The following is a 20,458-nucleotide window of genomic DNA, read 5'->3' on the forward strand; positions in this document are numbered from 1 at the left end:
CAGTAGAGCATGAATCTTATATTGGCTATCTTTTCAATCAGTGAGGAAACAGCTGGCATTCAGCATTTAGTGATTAGAGAAGGCACACTGTATGTGAAGCTCTTGATTCTGTGCAGTAATCATAACCTTGAATTATCTAGCACCTCATTAGAAGAGAAGGACTCGCCAAGGTTACTTGTAGCAACGGATGTCAGATAGCCTTCGCTTTTTAAAGTATTTTGGTAAATCATGGGAAGACCCAGCAAATCTGAATCTCTATCAGTCACAAAAAATACAGTAGCGAGGAGTGGACAAAGATTTGTACCCCTGTATAAGATTTAATAAGCATCCCTTTCAAAGTGGTATCATATACCACCATGTACCATATAATCGAATTGCAGACCTTATTAGTTATGTTTAAAGCCAGAAACAGAGACTTACATGAAGACTTACAAAAGCTTTTTATTTTTACCACAGGAGATGAAAATCCTTGGAGAAAATTTGATTTCAAACAACAGGTTGCTCGAACAACACAAAAGCAAAAGTGTTTGTCTATAGCAGGGGTAAAAATGTGGAATTCCCGGGAGAATCAGTTAAAAAGTTGTCAAAATATTATTCAATTTAACGGATGCTAAACAAATTAGTTTGGACAAACTTGACTGTTGAATGTAATGTTTGGACTGTATATACTAAATGAATGGAATATATTTACTGTGTTAATCTGAACTGTATTTGGTGAAATCTGAGCACAGGTGATGGTGTGAGAAATGTAAATAGGATGCAACGTTTAAAAGGGAGCAGACAATTATAAGAATTGTATTCTTCAATTCTGCTCCTTTTCAATCATGAACATTTTCAATAATGTACGACAAACATGTAAACATATTGGACAATCAATAATTTTCATGAAAGGAACAAATAAATAAATAAAATGAAATGAAAATATACCTGTTACCTTTATGCTGAAGCTTGAATAGGGTAATATCTCTTTAGTGGGAAAAGCTAAGATTTATTGGCCACCATTGAAGTCCCACTGGGCCAACTAGTGATACTAATGAATGGTTGGGACCTATTTGACTCCAATGTTCCCCTGATTGTCCACTAAAAGGCTGAGATGTCATATCTTTGTGGCAATTGTGTAAATTAGCCAGTAAAAAGTAATATATACATTCCAGTGTCTTAGAAAAGTTTATTTTTTTCTCTAAATCGTCAAAAAAGCAGCACACAGGTAATCACCTTACACTATTAATATATTTCCCCATATGTTTGTACATCATTGCCCATACTTTAAGGTCAGTGTAGCCCGGGCGTTCTAAGCCTGTTTCAATGGGGTTTGTTTGTGTCCTTGTATGTTTGCCTTTTTGTGCTTTTGTAGAGCTCTGCAGCTGAGCTAACAAGGCGCCATTTTGCCTGGGCTGCTGATATGGTCCAATTAAAGTGTGTGATCATCCAGAAAGCTTTAATGATGGCTGTGGTGCTGGAGTTGACCGGTTTACACACAGAGACGGGGAGGGAGAGACGGATGGCGTGCTGTGCAGTGATGTCTGCAGCGTTGTGGCTCAGTGGTTCCACTGCAGACAGCAGGCAGGGTAAAATTACCCTTCCATTCTTTTTGAAGGAAGGGAAAAGGCTTGCTAGTAAGCAAATTTTCAAAAATGGTAGTTAAGATTTCAGATAGTACTTGTGTCTAAATCACATTTCATTCATGTACAAATCTTTACTTATCCATGTCTATTCTTTTATACAACTGTTAAGTATTTACAGTGTTGTACACACATTGCATGGTCATATAATACTTCTGTGAAATCCCATTGAGAATTGCTAGGCTGCATCACTTTTGATCAATGCACATGATGGGTAGGTGGTTGCTGCCATTACTGTATGTGGGCTCACATAAACATGACTGACCCTACCTTAAACAGGAGGCTCATGAACATATAGGAGTGACAGTGGAAAGCAAAAAATTCCTTTCTAACTTTATGGATGAGAGCAAAATGTAAGAGATTTAAATTCAAAGAAATTGCTCTGAACATGAAGAAGTAAATCATAGTTTAGCTTTTTCTCCTTGTTTCAAATCATCCTTCTTTCCTTCTTGTACTATTTGTCTGTCAAACTGTTGTTTTTGTTTCTATGTTTTCACTTTGTGTTGCATGGACCATGAAGACCTTAACCCTTGTGCTATCCTAGGCACTTTACCATTAGGAGTTGGGTCATCTAGACCCACTAGACACAACCTATTTTCTTCAATGATTTGAAGAAAAAAAAACAACCGTGAGGTCACGTGCAGCAGAGCTACTGCCTGCTTCACTTTGTTTCTTTTCAGGGTAGTTTTTTGGCAGATCCAAAAAATAAATATACGATACACAAACAGGAAATGCATTACCTGTTAAATGGAAAAAGAGGACATGTAATGGAGCAGCATGGTAGTGCAGTGGTTAGCGATCTCACCTCTCAACAAGGCGGGTTCAAATCTATGCTTTCTGTGTGGACTTACATGTTCTCCCCGTGCACGTGTGAGTTTCCTCTGGGCACTCTGGCTTTCTCCCCCAGTCCACAAACATGCTTCATAGGTTGATTGCTTACTTTAAATTCTTCCTAGATGTGACTGTGAGTGTGTGATTGTGTGGTCCTGCGACCTGCAGGGTGTACCCTGCCTTCACCCAACAGTAGTCAGGTAAGACTTAGGCAGCCCGTGACCTTAAAAGGGTTAAGCAATAAAACTGTTCAGAATGTATCAAATATTGTCTAAAATAGCATTAAATTATTTGCATACGCTGACTAAGATAAAGGTGCATGGTAAACCTAGTTTACATGCGATTGTGCAATCTACTGTGAAACCCCCCTGCCACACCCTAGAGATTAGTGGACACATCTTTATTTATCACAGGCATGCATCTCATGATGGCAGATGATGATGATGACAGCACTGCCTCACCTGCCTCCCCTGGACCGAATGACCCTGCCTTTCGCCAACAAACCCCCTTTTTCAATTCAATTCAATTCAATTTTATTTGTATAACCCAAAATCACAACAACAGTCGTCTCGATGGGCTTCGAAGTAAAACATGAAATCAAAAGGATCACGAATACAAAGAGTTCAATAAAAAAATACTAAAATGAACTAACAAACTGACTAAGCTATACTGGCATCCCTGCCCTTAGACCCCCTTCGCGGTAAGGAAAAACTCCCAAAAAAAACGGATTCCGGAAAAAACGAAGAAGCCACAGGGGTGCCCACATGAAGGAGGGATCCTCCCCCAGGACGGACAGGCGATTTACCAGAAATCTTAGAAAAGAATTAACTTATCTAAATCTACAACTACATATATAAAAGTCCAGCAGACGAGCTTCATCCAGCCGTGGTTGTGGGGACAGTCAAAGGCGCGAGTCGAGCCGGAGACAGGAACCACAGCCAGGTGTAGGAGCAGGAGCAGAGGCGAGGTACTCGGTCAGGTACAGAGCAGAGACGAGCCAGAGATGAGCCAGAGGCAGGATCCACAGCCAGGTGTAGGAGCGCGAGCAAAGGCGAGGTACACGGTCAGGAACAGGAGCACGGATGAAACAACTGGAGTCTGGAAGCACTCCCACTCCCCAGGAGGGGAGAGGAAAAGAGGGACAATACATGAATCGCACTGCACCAAACAGAGGCATGGAGAACTAAATGATAAATTATGATCAAGAATAGAGGAGAGGAAGGGTAGAAGTAAAAACAGGAAAGAGGACAGAACCCCAGTGCACCATAGTTACCCCAGCTTCAACTTCTAGCAGCCTTTTAAAAGAAATAGTTATTATTAAGTTTAATTTAAACAAATTAACATTAAGTTAAATAATCTCTGAATACTAACTAGTCTGAAAATAAGTCTGTCCAAAGAGGAATGTTTTCAGTCTAGCTTTGAATGTAGAAACTGAGTCGGCCTCTCTTACATGAGCTGGGAGTTTATTCCATAAGACAGGGGCTTGGTGGCTGAACGCTCTACCTCCAACCGTACTTTTACTAATTCTAGGATCCACAAGCAGTCCTGCATTTTGCGAGCGAAGTGTTCTCATTGGATGGTAAGGGACTATGAGGTCCTTATAGGTTAACAGGAGGATCTTGAACTTGATTCTGGAATCAACTGGGAGCCAATGGAGCGAAACTAACACAGGAGTGATGTGATCTCTTCTGCTAGTTCCAGCTAACAATCTAGCTGCTGCGTTCTGAACAAGCTGGAGACTTCTTAAGGAACTCTTAGGACACGCTGCTAACAAGGAGTTACAGTAATCCAGCCTCGACGTAACAAATGCATGGATGAGTTTTTCAGCATCACTCCTAGAAAGTATATTTCTGATCTTAGCAATATTCCGCAGGTGAAAAAAGGCAGTTCTGCACGCCTGAGATATGTTTTTTTCTGTCAGCTCTTGCTGCTTTCTGTCTTGCCTTTCTTTGTCTTAACGTTTCTATTTAACTCACAATGCTCTGTCTGCTGTTGGAAAGTTAGTTGTGTTTCACTTTATCTGGCATCAGCCGATGATTGTTTTAATGCCTTTGCACTTGTTTCCACCTTCATTTATACTCAGAGAAACTGATGATACAACAAGTGAACGTGGGGGGTCACGGGGCAGAAATGAAAGCAGAGAACAAAGAAGTTGAAGGATAATTGAACAAGTAAAGAAGGGGGGTAGAAACCCAAAGCAACAAGTTGCTGGAGGTTTAAAATCATTACTGTCATGTGTAGATGTTAGTCCAAGGGGTGAGGCCTGTCCACAGACACACTCAAATATTACATACATTCCTGTTGGCTCCAAAAACGTTCACATAAAAACATGTCAACACGTACACAACACAACTACAGCACACACACACATATACTTATGCATACAAACACACACGTCAGCACTTCATTCCCACATGCAAACCAGTGCAATTCAATTCAAGCTGAAAGGAAAAAAGCTGAGTCTTGTAGAGGAGCATAGGTTAGTGGGGATAAATAAAACTTCCACAACATAAAAACCCTTGAGTGAAAAAGCACAGAGCATCTTTGTAAATTAGTGCTGCGGTATTTTGTACTATTTCCTAGGCCTCTGTCTTTCTGTTGGTGTGTGTGCAGGTTTTCATGTGTGCTTGCTATCCGACCCTTGGCACTCAGCAGATGCCAGCGTCTGTTGTGGAGCCCTCTAATGGATGCCCAGCTGGAGTCAGGCGTACAGACGGGCAGCCAAGGTCAAAGCTTCTGCCTCTGAGGACCTCATCATTTGGCAGAGCCTAATTCTGCACATGGTTTCTACATGTCGGACTAAATTTATGTGCAGTTCTTTGTGTCTCTTTATATGTGCCGATGCATTTCATGAAGAAGAGTAATGTAGATTTTTATGTAATACATTGACTTGAAAAGTTGTATCTTAAAAGCAACTGCATGGTTGAGAAGTAAACATTTCTCAGTCTTACATGGGGACATCTTCAAGCTTACTGTCTAAGTTTAAAATGAAATTTCAACACCTATTTCATCTGACTGAAATCAGTCAAGTCTTTTCTGATGGATTGGTCAAAGAGGATTGGTCAAATATTCAGGTTGTTACAAATATGTGCAAAAATTGAAGGTGTAACGATTCATTTTTCAAACGATTTGATTCAATCTTGGTTCATCCTGAACAATCTGATTGGATCTGATTCACTGACCTAAAATGGATTCAAGACATCTCCAGTCAAAACTTCAACCAGTGTGACTCCAAGACACTTGGCTACTGTTAGAATAGCAGCCTAAAGTTTATTTTTATGTATTTATTTGTTTATTCAAAAACTAGCAATTGGTTTACATTTTTATCTCTGGTCCCTACAGCATGCTTAACCGGTGCTTGTCATAATGTCTGCTTATCTAGGAAGGAATGGAATTCATTTTTTATTAGGGTTTTTGTTGGGATTTGTGTGGGTTTAAGGAAGAGTAAGTTCTTATGCAGTAATCCATGACTAGTAAGTTGTTACAGTATTAATAGTAATTTTATTATCAGAAGTGAATTATTATTACAAAAAATGTTTTCAATCTGACATTTATTTGTTATTGATGGTGAACAAATTACTGTGAAGCTATGTCCAGATCGCCATTAAGTGCTCACTTTCAATGAAAAGTCCTTATAATCGCACGTAAATGTGCATTTGTGGCTTTGAATCCCCTTTCCGATTGTTTGGGGCATTGTTGGGAGAAACCATCAGTCCTGGTTCATACCAACAGAGAAGCATCCTAAGAACATCCATGTGTGGGGTTGCTAATCAGTCAAGGGAGTGGCTCTCTCCCAATTTGGCCCCGAAACAGCCATAAATAAAGAACGATACAAGAACGACCAGCGAGAGCATCTCCTCCCAACCCTCCAGGTGTCATGGTGCCTCTGGCAGTCTCTCCTCCCCCTCCCTTCTGTGCTCTGCTCTCCTGATTGGAACCAGCTGTGGACACTCACCTCATGTTCTCCCAGCCCTCTTAAGGAGATCCAGCTCCAGCATTCATCGCCAGTTCGTTACTCCTAATGGTGCTTAGTCTGGTCATCAAGTTTTTTCTTGTCTTCCAAGTTGTATTATTACTTACCTCGTTTCCTCACCTCGCCCTCAGGTCCATTACCACGAGTGTCCACCTGGAATTATTCTCTCCAGAGAAGCCAGATCCGACTCCTGCCACGCTACTATTCCAGCTACGCCACGACTCCCGCCTCGTTTCGTCTCCAGCCAAGTCGAAACTCCCGCTATGGCAAGACTTCAGCCACTGGCCATCCACCTTCCAGCTACAAACTTAAAAAGACTCATTTACCTTTCCGTTCTGGAAAATAAATAATTTTCGTTCTAGCAAACATCGTCTGAGTTTTCTTCTGGGTTCCAGCGTCTGGGTCTGCTACGTTACTCGTATCATGACAGAACGAACTGGCCAAACTCCAGACCCAGCTAACCCAGAAAGACTCCGCCTTACTGACTCCTAGCAGGGAATCATTCTGAGCCGATGCATTAATCCAGATGGCCTTGGCTCAACAGGATCTTTTTCAACATCTAGACGGAATATCCCCAACCCTGATGGAATTAATGGGACAATTCTCCGCTAATCCCGCAGCTACCGCTCCACTTCCGGTTCCCAGGAACGTGACCACTTCCGCTTCTGCAATGGCTCAAGAGAACTTCTGGCTCCAACCAGAACCGTTTCATGGTGATGTAGAGACTTGTGGAGGGTTCCTCCTTCAGTGTCAGCTAGTTTTCAAGCAAGCACCCAGGTATTACCAATCTGACCACAGTAAGGTTAATTTAATCGTAAATTCCCTAAGAAAAAAAGGCTTCACAGTTATGGAGTTAATTCAGTCTCAATAATCAGAAATGCACACAACCGGTTTTACAAATGCACACGCTCCGATTCACAAATGTCATTTTATGCAAACGTGAAAAATACATTCGGAAATACACACCCTGTGTTTCACAAACACACAGATTGTGTTTCACAAATGCACACTAAATGTTTTACAAATGCACAATAAGTGTTTCTCACAAATGTGCACACTGTTTTTCACAAAAAATTTTTAGAAATTCACAATAAATGTATCAGAAATACACAGTAAGTGCTTCACAAACATGATTTTTAGGCACACATGTGATGTGAACTCACAGATCATTCGAATTGCAGACTGTGCATTCAAAATCCCGTTCTCGTTTGTGAATCTCCCCGTGTGTGTGAGAGATTTTTCTACGGTGAATATTGAGACTCATCTGACGGAGCGGGTCGACTAATCTCACCATTGGCTAGTGAATCTGTCAATCAAACTCATCGGCAAAGCAGGCGGGTTCGCTTTTAGCCAATCGAATGGCCCCTTACACTCCTCACTTTCAAAGTGACGAGGGAGGGAGCTGTTCAGCACAGCAGTTGAAAGGACGCGGGCGGCAAACATGGCGGAGAGGTCTTCTGAACGGGATCAGTCTCAGGCCGTAAGTAATGCACTTATTTGATCATTCCCTCGTTGTACGTCCTGTAATGTTATTGAATACTAAGTTGAAGCGTTCTCCTTTGCCAAGTGACATGTGTGAATGCTTTATGAACACTGCAGCCGAGTCGTTTGCAGAGTACCCCCACCGCAAATTAGCTTAGCTTTGTTTTGCTTAGCCTGTGCAAGTTGTGTCTGTGTGAGTGTGAGTGAAGTTCAAGCCGGTGTCGGTTCAAGCTAGCGTCTATAGCTAATGATCTGTAGGTTCTTAACATGATTCATAAGGAACTAAGGGGAAAAGCATGCCGGATTTACAGCAGCAAAGAAAGTTTAATAAAAAGTATTGATTTGGAGACGGCGATTTGTTTAAACACTGATGCTATGCTATGCTAACTAGCTAGTTGTTCCGTGTGCTGCCTTTATGTAAACGCGATCCGGGTTAAAGTTAGACACAGCATTTTCACAACCCAGACTTTAAGACGGGGTGGACTGTGCAACAAAGTTATTTCATATGACATTCATGAAAACGGCATTTTTTAAATATAACAGACATGAATCCACTGTTGAATGAAAGAAGCCTCATTAAGTTTCTAACGTTAGAACCCGTATTGTGCTGAAAAGCCCTGTGAGATTGTGTCAGAGTGACAGCCACTAAAATCCCCGTATCTTTACTTCCAATGACGTAATGACAAGAATCCCAAACATTATGTTTTTAGGCTGTTTTGTAGTCGATAAGTAGTCACAGAAAGGGTGGATGGGAGAAATCAGCTGTCAACAGTGATTTGAGTAGAAGTTACTGTAAGTATTACACACAGGCTTCCTGTGATCAGTGTCTTGTCTCTGATTTTTTTTAAAGGTGTTCTTTACTACAAGCTCAAGTAATCATAGCAAGAGTGTTTTAAAAAAATTCCCCTTTCATATATTTGAAAATTATGTAATTTAAGATCAGACGGCTAAATGATCTAATCCATGTTTGTTGTGTTTTTATTTATTCTCTAGGAATTACTGAATGTGACAGCGTGACAATCTTTTGTTCCTCGTGCCATCAGGCAATACAACTCTCTGGCAGGGCATCTTACAAGTAATTTCTTTTAATTTTACCCACTGATTTTCCAATTATTTACCTTTTTTTATCAATCTTTTTATTTTGTGATATTTCTATTTGTAATGCATGTGTGTTTGTGTTTTTTTAAGATGGCCATTTTAAAAAAATTTCCTCAGGGATTATTAAATACCCTTCTATTCTATTCTATTTCATATTTTATCATCCTATTGTATTACTGTTTTACCTGTCAATTGGGAATTTAGCATTTTTGCCCCTGTAAATATCTGACAGTTGAAAGTATTTGTACTTGTATTCCATGTATCCTGTACCTGAAGATAGCAGAGAACAACTGTGCAGACACCCACTTGGCCTTCTTCAGTGACGCTGTGAACGTTTATGGCTTTCCTCTGAGGTATTCATGTTATTCATAAAGAAATATTTTATTCACATATCAGGCAGTATAAGTACTTGGTTATTTGTATAAAAATAAAATTACTTTTTTTAGACTCCTCTCCATAAACAAAGGCAACTCTAAAACTTTCCCCTCATGAATAACATTTTACCCCCCCTTAACAGTCTCTCTCACCTCATTTTTTTCCTCAGTGATACATGTAACCCACTCCTGCCATTTTTTTAACCTAGAAATTCTACTTATTGGCATCATACATAAGAACATTACATTTTAAACTGATGTGTACCGTATTGGCGATGCATTTGTAATTATGTGTTTGAGACATGATTTTCATGTTATTGTCAGGGTGAGAGGAGATCACGGAGGAGAAAATGTGGGCATAGCCGAGTTAATGCTCACAGTACGTACAACTGACACAAACGGCTTCATTGTGGGAAAAGTGTACACACAATCAACGGTGAGTTGAACCTAGTTTTAGAAGCTTTAATATATACACAGGGCTCCAGACTGCGTCCATTTGGTCACATTTTGCGACCAAAATTTGAGAGTGTGTGACTGAATTTTACACCCAGTCGCACATGTGCTACCAGTAAACTTGCCTCCTCCACCCTCCGTATTTTTTATACATTAAACATGAAAGGAGCACGTCAATGATCGATGAAATGAGAGATGAAATCATCAATGAGACGCGAGTGCACACGCACGCAGGCAGACACACACACTCGCGCGAATACTCATGAGACTGGAGCACACGCGAGCACACACTCGCGTTTCATTGAGTGATGCCTGAGGCGGCCAATGCGTCTGAGAAGAATAGGGAAAGTCACTGCAAGTGGCTAAAATATGTGGAGGGGCGGGGCCTAGAGATAATCGAGCGCGCATAAACATCCGTGGGAAGGAAACGGAGACAAATATCATCACAACTTGATATGTGCGTCTGAGCTATGAGCAAGCGAACTATTGATTCGTTCTTCCGACCTGCAGCTAGTGTACCAGTGACAGAGTGTACAGCAGGGGTCTCAAACTCGCATGAAATCGAAGCTGCAGCGAGACTGAAAGAGACCAGGAATTAGTTGTCCTTAACATTCAATTTCGTTTTAATATGCCTCTCCCCCTAAGTATGAACTGTGATATTACATCTTTTATAATTATTTTAATGTTTTGTAATGGATGTAGCCTTTTTTTAATCAGTTGGTATTTTGAATTATTTTAATTGATCAGTGAACTACAAAAAACCCATCAGGACGCATGTCCCATAATGCATTGTTTTGTAGTCTGTAGGGCAGCTTTTAGTCAGTTCAATACTAAATTTCCAGCTGCGTTCGCTCTGATTGGTGTCTTGCTCTCACCCCTTTCTCGGGATATTTTTGTTTTGATTGACAGGTGATGTTGGAGCAAAAAGAAAAATATACGTCACACACCAGGTGATCTGTGCAGTGTTGCGTCCATCTGGGTGATCTCAAACACGCTTATTGTGCATCTTGGCTGAACCTATTTGGTGTCACCAACATGAATTTCCATCCTCTAATATTTACATACATTTAAGTATTGTTTGAAACTGTGAAATTACGAAAGGTTACTACGGTAATCACTTGTTACTAAAAACTTTTTTTTATTCTAAAAGTATGGTATTTTTTTTTTACTATTTTTACTTAGTTGTACTGTCGTGACAGCGATGGTGCTGTCAGTTTACCTTCATGTTGCATCTTCAAAAGTGCAGAATAAAATATGACACTGAATTAGAAACAGCACATTGTAATTTCTGCATCTATTATTAAAGTATTTATTTGTAATACAGTGGAAATTAGTAGATTTGGTTAGAATGTTGATTTACGGTATGCGCCCCTAAATTTTCTGGTTGTGCCCCTAAAACTTTCAGTTGGGGGCCACTGTGCTCCTAGTGAAAAAAGTTAGTCTGGAGCCCTGATACATAAAAGTGAATGATGTATTAAAAATAAATCTGACAATAATATAATATTTATTTTTGCTTTTTTCCAAATACAGGATTGAGCTCCTCTGGTGTGATGTCTTCGTGAGTGTTACTGGTTTATATTACAACATCCTGCACTCTCCTGAGGACCAAGACTTGCTCAATATCAGTCACATCACATATTCTGCTGCCATTACATTTTTCTACCACGCATTCAGGCCAGTTTGGATGTCTTTAGTGACGCGTGGGACAGCCATCCAATCAGGACGGAGCAAAGCATGACACCAAATCAGCTGTGGCAGTTGGGCTTGACCCAGAACCCTGTTTCTGATCCCCGGGTAAATGCTTTATTTAATCTCACTGTACTGGACAACTGATTTGTGTGCAGTTTGACTAAAGTGGAAAGTATCAAGAAGAGTATCATGAAATCATAATGACTACAGTGAATTTTCATCGAAAATGAATGAAAAGGATTATTGTTGTGTGGTGCAAACAATTTCCCTAAATTGTTTGTTTGTAGGAAGAATAGCACATCTGCAAGTTCAAAATGCATCACAATGCATGGCCTTATGAACCATCAGATGTACTAATGTCACTACTTTGTTAAGGTTCACTTATTTGCAAATTATAAACAGTTATGGAGATATGAGGTCTGCCTGCAAGCAACAATATAAGTTATTATTAGTCGGTCACTGTTCCTACATAATCTAAAACACAAAAAAAACAGTGCTGTTCAAAAACAGTATCTTTTTTTTTTTTTTTTTTTTTTGTCAGGGTATGCTGGTTCCAGAGATTGAATGGGAGGAGAGTGGATCCATGACTGAACCTCATCCTGGGATCAATGTCCCGGTATGGGACAGTCCTCTTTTGGGTCCACAATTGTTGGAACTGCAAGACGACATCAATCCATTGTGGAATTCAGACCGTTTGGGAGTGGACCTACATCTTTACTGTCCAGTGTGTTTAGAACTTAATTTAGGCGACATAATTACATACAGAAGAAGAGAGACTGAGCGGGGCAAGACAGAGTTCAAATCAATACTGCTGTATTGTTCAAGGGACTTCATTGTATGTAAGGAAGTTATGAAAATTAGTTCCAGTTTAAATAAAATTCAAATCAGTAGAGATCCCACATTTGCTTAAATTTTGATGTTTTAATCTGTCCAGGTTTTCACTGAATTTTACTCTGCAATAAAGGGTGAATGTTTGCACTTTGTTGTTCTATGACCATCTTTTGTTGTGTAGTATTTAACCAGCTACAAAAACCCAGAGAGATGAGGATCTTTTTTGCAAGGGTGACCTGGCCAAGAGGTGTATATGTATATGGTTACAATATAAAATCAATGACATTTGAGTTATTAAAAAAATAAAATTAAGGTCAAGCAAAGTGACTTCGGGCTGAGCAGGGGAGGTGTATTGGGTATCTGTGATTGACAGTGAGATGAACTTGAGGTAATGTAGTCCCACTGCGTGGTACGGAGCAAAGTGATGCCAGTTTCTCCACAAAACCTGTGGAAGTTGAAGATTTTTCTCCTCCACCTTCATATGATCAAAACCGTGTCTGAGTGTTGAAATGACGCTAGCATGAAAGCTAAGAGAATAACGTACAAACGATCCCGAGTGAAACATTCATTTTAAATCTCATGACCAGTACAGAGTTCGATGGATTCTGTCAACTGCATTCAACCACTGTTGCCTTGCTTCCAGGTCCACTGAAAAATTGCACAAGCCAGTAATTTTTGACAACCGAAGGCAATAAACCGACAAGCCATGCTAAGGCTAACACGCTAACGACCGACTGGTACAGAATCAAATATGGGCGGGGCTTTTGCCACCCGCAGAAAGCGTAGAGAAAGTGTAAGGGGCCATACGATTGGCTAAAAGCGAACCCGCCTGCTTTCCCGATGAGTTTGATTGACAGATTCACTAGCCAATGGTGAGATTAGTCGACCCGCTCCGTCAGATGAGTCTCAATATTCACCGTAGAAAAATCTCTCACACACACGGGGAGATTCACAAACGAGAACGGGATTTTGAATGCACAGTCTGCAGTTCGAATGATCTGTGAGTTCACATCACATGTGTACCTAAAAATCATGTTTGTGAAGCACTTACTGTGTATTTCTGATACATTTATTGTGAATTTCTAAAATGTTTTTTGTGAAACACAGTGTGCACATTTGTGAGAAACACTTATTGTGCATTTGTAAAACATTTAGTGTGCATTTGTGAAACACAATCTGTGTGTTTGTGAAACACAGGGTGTGTATTTCCGAATTTATTTTTCACGTTTGCATAAAATGACATTTGTGAATCGGAGCGTGTGCATTTGTAAAACCGGTTGTGTGCATTTCTGATTATTGAGACTGAATTAACTCCATACACAGTGGGCTCAAGCTTTTCTCACTTCCAACCCCATCTCTCATGTTTCCTTTGACCTGTTTATTAGAGAATTCCGGTTAGTGTTTGACCAACCTCGTAAAGAGGAGGAAGCCACGCGTTATTTGTTAAGCCTCAAACAACGCAACCGTTCGGTTAGTTACCATGTTTTCGATTTCTGTATCCTGGCGGTTGAAGCTGGTTGGCCTGATGTTGCATTAAAAGGCATTTTCTTTCAATCCCTGAATAAGTCTATCAAAGATCATTTGTGTTCCCAACCAGAGAATTACTCTTTTGAAGATCTTGTCTCTGCTGCCCTACGATCTGACGTCTGTCTCCGAGAGCGACAGGTGGAACGCAACCGACCAACCGAAAACCACGCTCTAACTACCCCCTTACATACGCCGTATCAGGATTCTCATCTACCACCTTTTCGAGACCCCTCAGGTAAAACCTCTGAGGAACCCATGCAGATTGGCCACTCCAAGCTAACCCCAGAGGAACGACAGAGGCGCATGGAAGGAGGAACCTTTTTCCAATGCGGCCTGCCTGGACATCTTGTAAATTAATGCCAGCTTTGTTTAAAAGCCAAAAACCCTGTTAGAAGACAGGCCGCGGGTGGGTAACTCAGTACGGGATTCATGATTTTAAAGCTCTGGTTGACTCTGGTGCCGAACAGAGTTACATCGACTCCCAAAATTGGATCTACCCAACGTTTACCATTTGGTTCGTATAGAGGAGGGAGATGAATGGAAGACTGCGTTCAATACGCCGCTTGGGCACTTTGAATACCTTGTAATGCCCTTCGGCCTTACTAACGCTCCTGCAGTTTTTTAACGTCTCGTTAACGACGTCCTCAGAGACTTCCTGAATCGCTTTGTGTTTGTCTATTTGGACGACATCCTCATTTACTCTCGGGACACCTCTCAACACATAAACCATGTACGCCTCGTTCTGGAACGTTTTCTCGAGAACCAACTGTACGTCAAAGCCGAAAAATGCGAATTTCACGTGTCCACTATTCCTTTTCTGGGCTACATTTTTGAGGCGGGTAACATTCGTCCTGATCCCCCTAAAATGAAAGCCGTTACCAGTTGGGAACACCCCGATACTCGGAAGAAGTTACAGCAATTCCTGGGGTTTGTTCATTTCTATGTATGCTTCATTAGGAATTCGAGCAGTACCGCTTCCCCTTTAACTCAGCTCACCTCCATCAACAAACCTTACATATCGGGTGCTGATGCCCAGTCAGCTGTCAACAAATTAAACGAACCCTTAGTCAAGGCTCCTATCCTTATACAGTCCGAACTCACCAGTCAGTTCCCTGTTGAAGTAGACGCCTCGGATTCTGGAGTGGGAGCTGTCCTAACTCAAAGGGAAAATTGTCAGGAAAACTCAAGCAATGTGCCTTCTTTTCCCTTAAACTTTCCTCCGCAGAATGCAATTACAATGTGGGAAACCGGGAGTTGTCGGATATCAAACTCGCCCTGGAGGAGTGGCGCCACTGGCTGGAGGGGACAGACCTACCGTTTATTGTTTGGACGGATCATACAAATTTGGCATATCTACGTACGGCTTAAGGCCCGTCAAGCTCGCTGGTGTCTATTCTTTGACCGCTTTAATTTTACAATCACCTGTAGGACAGGCAGTCGTAACGTAAAGCCGAAAGTTCAGTTCCAGTGAAGACCCCATCACTTCTACTATCATCTCCCCTAACTGCATAGTGAGGAACCTCACATGGGATATAGAGACCCGAGTCCTACAAGCTCAAGGTGAGGAGCTAATCATCCTCTTGCTCCTAAAGAAACTCTGTTTGTGCCTTCCTCTCTCCGGTCAGATGTGCTTTCCTGGGGTCACACCTTTCGCATATCCTGTCACGCTGGAGTTCAGAGAACACTTAGCCTCCTGCTGGAACGATTCTTCTGGTCGTCCATGGAGAAGGATGTTAGAGAATACGTCGCTGCCTGCAATACCTGCGCCCGTTCCAAGTCCTCTAACTCTCCGCCCTCTGGGTTATTACAACCGCTGCCCATACCGAGTCGCTCTTGGTCTCACATTGCCATGGACTTCATCACGGGACTCCCGCTTTCTCAAGGCAACACCAGTATCCTCACCGTCATTGACCATTTCTCCAAGGCCGCTCATTTCATTCCACTCCCTCAGTTACCCACTGCCACGGAAATGGCCAAAATCCTCGTCCAGAATGTCTAACACCATCATGGAATCCCTAAGGACATTGTCTCTGATCGAGGCCCCCAATTTATATCTCAGGTATGGAAGGCTTTCTGTTCCGCTTTAGGCGCCACAGTTAGCCTGACTTCCGAATACCACCCTCAATCCAAGGGACAGGCGGAGCTGGCTAACCAGGAGTTAGAGGCCGCTCTTCGGTGCCTGGCGGCTCAAAACGCCACGGACTGGTCCAGGTTTCTGGTTTGGATCAAGTACGCCCATAAAAAAATCCCCTGTCCTCAGCCACTGGGGTGTCTCCGTTTGAGGCCTCCCTCTGGTAGTCACCACCTCTGTTTCCGTCGCAGGAACTCGATTTGGCAGTGCCCACGGTCCAGCACCATCTCCAACGGTGTCAGTGTATTTGGCACCAGTCCAGGGCAGCTTTACTGCGCACCAGGGAGAGCAACTGTCAAATTGCCAATCGCCACAGGGTGGTGGGACCCACGTATCAGCCTGGTCAGCTGGTTTGGCTCTCATCTCGGAACATCCCCTTTCAGGCTACCTCCCGTAAACTGGCTCCCCGTTTCATCTGACCTTACACCATTGAGCGGATCATCAATCCCTCTTGTGTCCGTTTACGGCTTCCAGCAGCCCGTCATTCCACATATCCCAAATCAAGCCTGTCCAGGACAGCCCCCTTTGCCCGCCGTCCGCTTCCCCTCTGCCAGCCCATATCATCAACAGCGCCCTGGCTTTCACGGTCAGTCGAGTGGACTAACCGTGAGTGTCGAGTGGACTAACCGAATTCCTAGTGGACTGGAAGGGTTACAGTCCTGAGGAACGGTTGTAGATATCCCGTTCGCTCACTCTGGACTGTTCCCTCATTAAGGACTTCTACCATGCTCACCCGGATTGCCATCCTGGACCGCCCAGCAGCGGACGTCGAGGGGGGGGGGTTAACCTCTGGCAGTCTCTCCTCCCCCTCCCCACTCTGCTCTGCTCTCCTGATTGGAACCAGCTGTGGACACTCACCTCATCTTCTTACAGCCCTCTTAAAGAGATCCAGCTCCAGCATTCATCGCCAGTTCATTGCTCCTAATGGTGCTGAGTTTTCTTCCAGGTTCCAGCGTCTGGGTCTGCTACGGTACTCGTATCATGACACCAGGAGCAGTTTGGTGTTGAACAATGAATTCTCCTGCACGATGGAAATGGCCATGAAGCATAAGTAACATCTAAATGTTTCAGGAAACAAAACAAAAAGGTTTTGGGTCCATGGCAGGAATCTCCTCAGATCTTCATGCATGTGCTTGTTATCAGTGTCTCTCTTAAATCTTGGTTGACTCATTTCACTTAATCATTTTTTATTCAGAAAATGGAATTAAGGTCTTTTTACACATGACTTTAAGAGTTAATGGTAAATTACCTTTCTTCAATTGATTACCCCCCCCCCCCCCCACAACAGAAGTTTTCTGAATAATGTTTCACTGAATTATTACATTACAGCTTGATAAAAACGTCCGTCCATGATGTTGCTTTCTCTCATTTCTGCTTTCTTGTAATTTAAATAGTCCCTGACAATGAAAAACAAAAACAAATGTTCATTAAAAAATAGTTAAATACATAGACTGTATAAAGGAGAAGCGCATATCTACACAACTGAATGAACTTCTTGAAAGAGACGTTTTTCCAAATTTCTGCGTGTTTATGTGCATTTACGACCATAAAGCTAATCAAATCCCCCCAAAAAGCAAAGACAATTTGTTTGGAAACTCAGAAAAAATGTTTTCAAAAATGAATTCAACCTGTTTGTCAAAGATAAAACAGTAATACGATGATTTATTTGGACACACGCTGCAGCTCCAACTTGTGATTTCTACAGAATTTTAAACGCTTTCTGTAAATCAATGAAAGGCTTGTGGAAAATCATAAAAACCATTTGCAAAGGCATTTTCCATAACCCACAGATTCCCAGACAATGAGGGTTAATGTCAAAGTCCATCGTGATTCTTGGCTGCTTAGCTAGAGTTACGGTCCACAGCAGCATCACTGACTGCAGGGACCAGATTGGTTTTGCAGTTGCAAAAAGTGCTTCGGCTTTGAGCAAATATTGGACCCCCGGCACATGCGGTGAAAGTCCCCAAAATTTGCAAAAAACCAAGCACCCGCAGAAAATGAATTTTCGGCCTAGTAAACGACGCTCACCCCATGACGATGGCATCACAGCGAGCGATACCGTGAAAAAATGTATGGGCCGAAAAACGCTTAAGGAACCGAAACAAATACAGTATCAAAACCAAAACATGTGTTGGGGACATACAAAGGAAGTTTTAAAAATTAATTATTATGGGATGGCCAAACGGTCTGTGGCTTGGTGGCCATTGTATGGCAAAGTTTGAGAATTAGCCATTTGCGTGTTTTTCAATGATATGGGAAAACAACATTTTAGTTTCTGTGATTTTTTGCGAAATTTCACACACATGCTGGCAGCTTCAGTCTACAAACACCACAGACTCACTGACCTTTGACCTTGGGAAAAGACAGCATTTGAATTTAAAAAAAAGCGCCTTTACAACCAGCTACAAATGAAAACTTGTCTCTGGAATTTTTATCAATCGTCTCATAACTTCTCGGGCATCAAAGGCAAGCTACTAGGGAAAAAATGTTGGAAACTTTCTCTTATTTCGCACATTTTTTAACGGAATAATGTGAAAATTGAATGCCCGCATCCATGGCTGGAAATTAACAAATTTAATGGGATACGGCCATATACAGAATGTGGCCGTGGTTACCAAAAAACCTCTGTTGCTGAGGACATCCAAACGTTTACTTTTTCTGGTTCGTCTGAAACTGATGTCAATCTCTTCGTTATCCCAAGGCGACCCAAGCATAAAATGGTTGCTATGGAGATGAAATGAACAAAAAATCCGGCAGTTTGAAAAAAGTGGATTTTCTATCAACCTTTCACATGTAGCTCTTACCAGTATTAAATAATGTGTTTTTTTGAGTTACTTGATTCTAATCACAAAGCTAGCACTTTAGCTACATTAGCATAACTAGATTAGTTCCCCCCACATAGACTCAGACTTCGACCTTTGCTTACATCATGTACTGTTTGGGCTCAACCACTATCCATCTCATAAAAAACAACAGTTATACATAATCAATCCATATTTTTTATGCAAATGAACCATTCATAAATCCACATTTATACACTTTTCCTATCTTTGTCAATGAGGTCAAACAATACATGAACACAATGGAGCATTCTGACAATAAGAAAGTGATTGAAACACTCGATCTGTGCGTCTGTTTCAATTTCTTTGTGGAACATGTAATCATAACCCCTTAGCTTATTCTTTTCCTGTTATTGTATTGCACTGTTTTGTATTGGATCGTTGTGATCAATAAAGTTCTTGGAAAATAAAAAAAATAACTAGCATAGTTAGCATCTTAATCAATGTGTTTTTCTGAGTCAGTAGATGATGCTTATTGCAATGCAAAAGGTGGGTGGTGCGAGTGGCGGTGGTGCCTAGACCCAAGGGGCAAGGGCAGCAGTGATGCGTGGAGGCGGGCAGCGAGGGCGGGTAGCGCCTGCGGGCCATACAACGCCGCTCATTGCTTTAAGTCTACATGTTTTCTCAGCGTGTATAAGGCTTGGTTGATTGCTTGTCATTAATTGTCATGGTTTTTGTCTGATTTGTTGTGGTCTTTCTCTTTGGCTGAAACACAAAAGTCGTTGGTGAGGTTAGGTGTGCTTTGGTTTTGTTTTGTTCTTTACTTCAGAGTGTGGATAAAAACAAAATACTCCATAGTGATTTATCATAGCATATAGGAAGGCAAATAAGTTTATGTGATTATCCAAGTTCTCCCACTTAGAAATCATGACATTTTCATCTTAGGTGCATGTCCACTGTGAGAGACATCATCTAAAATAAATAATGGAAATTTGTAAAATGGTTTATTTTTATGCTACTGCTGCAAATAAGCATTTGAACCCCTGTCTGTTACGGTATGTCAGGATGGCCCAAATGCAGGACCAGACTCCAAAGTTGAGGGAAGATCCAGATATCTTTTAATAACAAAAAAACACCTCACCTGGGGGGTATTCCAGAAAGCAGGTTATGCTAGCTCCCACGATAAGTTTGAGGCTAAGGAAGTTGATAACCTCAGCTTTCGGTTCCAGAAATGGAGGTATGTTTCAGGGTAGGTCAAGTTGCCATGGCAACTCATGCTCTGAACATAACCTGGTCCGGAGCAGGTTTAGTTGAAGATTAGTTTGTTTACAGAGAGGTGAAACAGCATGGCGTGTCCATTTGAAGATGATTTAGTGGATGAAAAAGCTCAGATAAAACTTTTTTACACCATGAGAGGCTGATAAGACCACATATGGATGTTGGAAAGATAAACTTTTTTACTTTGATCTAACTTAATTATTTGCTTCAGTTAAGATAAATCATTTTTTTGTTAGGTCACCTTAAAAATAACACATAGTTTTCAGACAATTATTTTCCTTTTATTCAAATTAATTCAATTAAGTAGGTGTAACTTTGATGCTGCTGTTAAATCGGCACCGCAAGGGATTCTGGGATATCATTCCCTTTGCCTGTCTGGACGGATTTGG

Source organism: Oryzias latipes, chromosome 22 (genome assembly GCF_002234675.1).
Source record: "Oryzias latipes chromosome 22, ASM223467v1".
Taxonomy (NCBI): domain Eukaryota; kingdom Metazoa; phylum Chordata; class Actinopteri; order Beloniformes; family Adrianichthyidae; genus Oryzias; species Oryzias latipes.